The sequence below is a fragment of the Chrysemys picta genome, chromosome 1, assembly GCF_011386835.1.
Source record: "Chrysemys picta bellii isolate R12L10 chromosome 1, ASM1138683v2, whole genome shotgun sequence".
NCBI classification, from domain to species: Eukaryota; Metazoa; Chordata; order Testudines; family Emydidae; genus Chrysemys; species Chrysemys picta.
This window is the reverse complement of record NC_088791.1, coordinates 50,723,998-50,729,997: the sequence shown is the minus strand read 5'-3', so window position 1 is coordinate 50,729,997 and position 6,000 is coordinate 50,723,998.

Here is a 6,000-nt window from a genome sequence, read left to right as displayed (position 1 = left end):
CACTCTTCTATTTCTAAGCCGAAATCTCAGAGGAGCATTATGATCCTTCTTCTTTTCTCCCACAAAACTACTCGAGTGACAATTGCTTTTTGTTTTATTAATTACTTTCATTTGATTTTTAAGCCTTAGAAACATCACCACAGTGGGTAAAATCCTGGCCCCACTGAAACCTATGGGAGTATGTTATTTTTGTCTCAATCTCATGAGGTAACAACATTTGTTTGCTTCCTTTCATCATACAGGTATCTTAGGGTCTCATCCAGGGCCCCCAGAAGCCTATGGAAAACCCCATTGGGCACAGGATCAGATCTTCAGTGCATTGCTCAGGATAGAGTTTTCTTCTTCTCGCCAGAATGATTTTTTTTTCTGTAAGAAGCTGATGCGTCATCTCTTTAGCCTTTCCTGTTTATTGTTATGCATCCGTTTTAGCTTGGTAGTCCTTCGAGGATCTCTGTTTCAACTGAGGTAAGAGCAGAGTCATCCTGCCATTTCTTCGCAAGCCATTATTTGGGCTTTTGTTTCCTCCCAGTGGCAGCTAATATCTATTTATAATGTTTTATTCCCCTAATAATTAATATACAAATGTTCGAAGAGGAAACAGATATTCTGATGTAGTTCTCATATCCTAGGACCCAATGCTGCACACACTTATTACTGAGCGCAGGTCTACATTTAAAAAGCTGCAGTGGTGCAGTTGTGCTGCTGTAGCACTTTAGTGAAGACCTAGACCAATGGGAGAGCTTCTCCCGTTGGCCTAGTGAATCCACCTCTGTAAGAGGTGGTAGCTCTACCAATGGGAGAAGCTCTCTCATCGACACAGTACTGTCTACATCAGGGGTTAGGTCAGTGTAATTATGTCAGTCATAGGTGTGGATTTCTCACAGCCCTGAGTGCGTAGTTATACCGATGACCTGGCCTGAGTGCAAGGGTGCAGGAACAATTTTTATAGTAGGGGTGCTGATGATGGAAACCATGGAAACCACATACTTGGTGTTTGTTATTACTACTTCAAGCCAGGGGGTGTGGCAGCACTCTGAGCACCTCTAGTTCCAGCGCCATTGCCTGAGTGTGGTGTCGGCTACTGGGAGCAGTGCCATTGACACCATATCGTAGTCAGTGTTACTGCTCATGGTAGTGTTTGCAGGATCAGACCCTTAATAAGCGCAAGAAATTCACATGATTTTAATAATTGCATGATTTCTGTTTGCGGCTGTGGCTTATTCCTTAATACAGCTTAGAACTGGGCTGCAATCTATATGCACTTCACTGGTTAGACAGATTTGATAGAAAGAGAATCAATAATGTATGTTCCTTTTAAAAAGTGTTCATAAGTACTTCACAGAGAATACCTAAACTTCAGGGAAAAGGTGATATTATTATTTAATGCTTTGTTGATGAGGTTTATTTTGGGAAGCTCTCACTGGCACAAGCTAACATATCATCTCTGAGTTGATACAGGCACTATCAAAATGGGAAAAGATACATTGCTGTAAAAGGGCTGCATCTAAACTGGGCTTGGGAGAACAATTTTTTTTTTCTGGACTGGGCTTTGATTTTGCTGTGATAGTTTTCTGCCAAAAGACCTTTAAGCCAAATTAAAAAGCATTGATGTTGCTGTAGGTTCCTCTTTCCAGCATCCAAAATGCCCAAGTTCACGCTCCTCCTCACACAGTGCTGAAATGCATTTGTCAGTATGCGTGGCTTGGATGAATGTCTTTATATTTCCAGAGCTTCTGCAGTATTTGTTTGCATTACTTATCTTACTGTGCTATTCACTCTGACAGCAGAGATCAAGGCCTTTTGCTTGTATTTTCTCCTCTTATTTCCTTTGTTTGGCATGTGTGGAGAGTGACTCACAATGCTCCAGAGGGCAGTGTTGTGCTGAAAGCTTTGGTTCTGTGGGATTTGCCTTTGCACCTTTCCGGCATCAGGAGGATGAATGCTATTGATTCACATGTAGACCTGTTTAAATGGTCCACAATGGCCTTGGATACATACATTTCTCGACTGGGTCCTTGCAACAAACAAACTGACTTGCTCATGCACATAAAATGACTTTCAAGGTTTGTTGAAAGCTGATGAGGTCATTGAAATTAATTGTTTTTTTATTTAATCCAGTAAAGAAACTCCCCGCTTATGGTAAAAATGTGCCAGATTCACCTTGCAGAATTAATGGGGTGCAATATTGATCTCCCTGCTTTTGCTGCATGGTGGGCAGAGAAGGAGGAACTCATCCCTAGGATAGGAGGCAGTGCTGTCACTCTTCTTCCTTGGAAATTCTGCCAGAGGAAGGTAGCTTTCAGCTTGAACTAAGGTTCTGTAGGAGCAGGCTGGCAATGGCTGTATGGGAGAACTGTTGAAACACTCATCTCCCTCAAGTATGGCCCTCACCCTGGCTGGCTGGCTGGCTCTGTCCACACTGGAGGATGAGCCAGCCACACTAGCTCCCCTGGAGCAGTGGGGATTGTGGTCAGCTTGTGCCATTGAACCCCTGACTCCTGTTGCACACTCTGGTGCAAGTGAACTAAAACCTGGGTTCTGTGGCAGGCGCTGGCAGAACCCATGGAATGAACCTAGCATAATCACTTGGAGTAAGGACCAGACCCTGCAAACTCTTACAGAAACAAGAGTCCCTGTTGGCCAAATCTTGAAGTCCTCCTATGGTAAGACCTTTGAGAGGAGGCACAGGGTCAGCAAAACACTGCAAGCTCATTCTGACAGAATTTCATTCAAATTCTTCCATTGGAGGCTGGCAGAAGTAGTAGGTCCAGCCCCATAACTTTGCGGAACCTCTAAAATGCACATGGATCTTGAGGATCCACAGGAGATTAGGGCCATCCACACCTGCTCTGTGGTCCCTTGCAGCTCTCTTCTGCTGCCTGGCAGCGCCTCTTCAAGAGCCTCAGTGCCAGAGTGTCTTCCCATTGGCTGCCCCCAGAACTTCCCCCCACCCCTGATGAGGGCTTTCATTACATGCAGGGCTGCAGGAAAGCTAATACAGTTTAGGACTGCATTACTTTCTAGTCAGAGTTCTCATTGCTGGTCTCTGCTACTGGCCCTCCTTCCCACCCCTGACCTGAAGAGGATTCTGCCCTCAGGGCAGAAGGGGATGTTGCTGCAGAGTCAGATGATTCACTGCTCTGCGTGCCCAGAAGATTTCAGGTACATGCACAAAGGGAGAATGATTGTTCAGCCTCCATTCAGATTTCACTCAGACCTTACTGAGATGAGGATCTCAGAGAGACGCCTGAGTAAAGGCAGACTCAAAACTGAGTAATTGCATTTGGCCCATTATCTATAAAAATCTACATTTTTTTGCAGGTCTGGCTCTTAATAGAACACTGTGATGATCTTGCTTCAAATATTAAAATACTAAATGTCTGAGAGCATAGCTGCCTGGCTAAAGGAATATTTATAATTTTTTTTAAAAATCAGGTATTGATACTTGCTTTTATTTACAACAATTTTCCAGATATGGCATTGTCCAGATGACTCTGCCTAAACTATGTGTAACTGCCAGCTTGCATTTTTGCAAGCATATCTGGAAACCTGAAAAAGGCTTTTAATATTTTAAATCATGCAGATTATTTATTCAGCCAGAAACAGCTCTTTTTGATGGAGGCAGTGTCTCTATTTCAGCCACTTCAACTGCTGCCACCTTTCTTCAGGCTAGAAAAAGACTTTATTAAATGTGCTGAAAATCTGTGGGGCCACTGAAGTATTATTTTTTATTTTTCCATGAGATATTTTTATATTTGGGCATTTCACCATGGATCAATTCTGTCTTTAGCTCTCAGAAGTGCTTTTTGCCTGTCCTTTTAAAAATGCACTTTTACTCCAAGAGCTTTTGTTATGCAAATATATCAGTTTTTTCTAACGGCAAAAGCTTATATTATCCCAGAGATCAGGAATTCAACTGTTGTTCAACAATGATAGGACAGATGAGTAAGCAATACATTAATTTCAGTTCTTTGACAACCTTAATGAGGTTGCTGTCATATTTTACTGACAAACCCCATTACTTCTTATTTTCAGAGTTTTACAAACATTGGCTAATGAATTCTCACATCACCCATGTAAAATAAGTTTTATTATCCCAATTTTACAGATTGGGCAAACTGAGATACAAAAAAAGGCTAAAACCAACATTTTTTAGAAGGGTCCTCTCATTTTTTGGATGCCCAAATTGAAGCACCCAGGGCCTGATTTTTCAGAGGTTGTGAGCAGAGCTGGTAGGAAAATCGGGTTTTCTTCATAGAAAATTTTGACTTTTAGTCCAAAAAACCAAATCTGAAAAGGGTTTTGAAAAGCTGATTTTTTTAATGGAAAGCAGACAGTTTGGAAAATAATTTCAACAGGAGACTTTTAACCAGCCCTAATGATGAACACTTGCAGATCCCATTAACTTAACAAGGAATTACGGGTGCTCAGCTTTCCTGGGAATTGGGTCCTGCATGACTCATGTTGGGAACCCAAAAGCTGAGGTGCCTAAAATTAGTGGACAGCTGCAAAAATAGTCTAAGTGACGTGTCCAAGGTCACACTGGAAATTAGGTCAGTAGCAAAGCTGCAATTGGAACCCAGGAGTTGATGGCTTCCATCCCAATGATCAGTTCACTCGACCATACTGCTGCTGTTATACGAAATAATGATAATATAACGCGGAGGTGTTTTCAAACTGCACCAAAAATGCATAGCACTTTCACTGTCCTGAAAAGCTATCATTCACTTTGAAATGTATCAAAATTACAGGCCCAACTCCTTCTAAATATATAGGAACACCTATCTGAGAACATGTAGTTTGTCGGTAGACTAGTGTTCAGACCACATCAAAAAGCAAGAACAGAAATATCATTCCCTGCTATAATAAATGAAAAAAGAGAAAGTAAATAATGGGTCCAATCCTGTCTTCCTTGAATCCCCAAAACTCCTGAGGTCAAATATAGAACTAGCAGGGGGAGCAGCTTCAAGTACTGTCGAGCCGCTCCTGTCCAGGAGTCTCCCACCCACCCAGATTCTCCCAGTGGAGCCTCCCGGCCACCTTCTTCCCCCTTCCTGAGGCAACACACTCTAGCTGCCTGAGAAGAGGCGCTGCTACAAGCACTGGGAAGCTACTCCTGTCCCAGTGTCTTTCCCTGCCTCCCACCCCCTGAGAATTTTTCAAACTTGGATGATTTTTTTTTTAATCTTGGCCACCTGCCCTTCCCCAATGGCTCTCATCATACCCTTTGTCTGCACCACAGTATCTGTTCTCCTCCTCTTCCTCCTCCCATTGGCTCCATTTACCCATCCCCATCCTCACCTCTCTACAATTCCTGCCATCTCTTCCAATTCCTCTGTCCCTCTCCTTGCTGCTCTTGCCAGCCCCAATCCTGATCCTACATCTGCATTCTCCTCCTCCTCCCTGACCCTCCCTCCATCTACTCCCTCCACCTGTGCCCACCAGTATCACTAGGTCCACAATTCCTAATGTCACACCCATCCCCCACCTTCCTTCCTCTACTTCTCCTGCTGTCTCTGGAACACTCACTCCAATCTAAAAATATTTCAGTCAGCCACAACCTCTTCATCTCTCTCTCCCTATATCTCCTGGCTCCCATAGAGACCTTGATTTCTTTGTCCAAGACTGCTTCGGCAGATGCCTCTCCTTCTCTCACACTTCCCAGTCCATGGTAGAGGTGTTGGGCTTCTTCTCTCCCATTCCTGATGGTTCCAACCCTTCGTCGTCCTCCTTCCCACTCTTTCTCCTCTTTTGAAAAACATTCTTTTCTCCTCAGCCCATCCATATTGCTGTAATCTACCATCCACCCAACTCCTCCCCATCAGCCTTCCTCTCTGACTTTGACTCCTGGCTCTCTCTTTCTCTTCTCATAATCTCCCCCACTCACCCCATGTGATTTCAACTTCCATGTTGATAACCCATCTGAACTGTTAGCTGCATCTTCCTCTTCACCTTTCATCTCCCTCACCTCTTCATTCAACCTGCAGCTCTGGGACAACT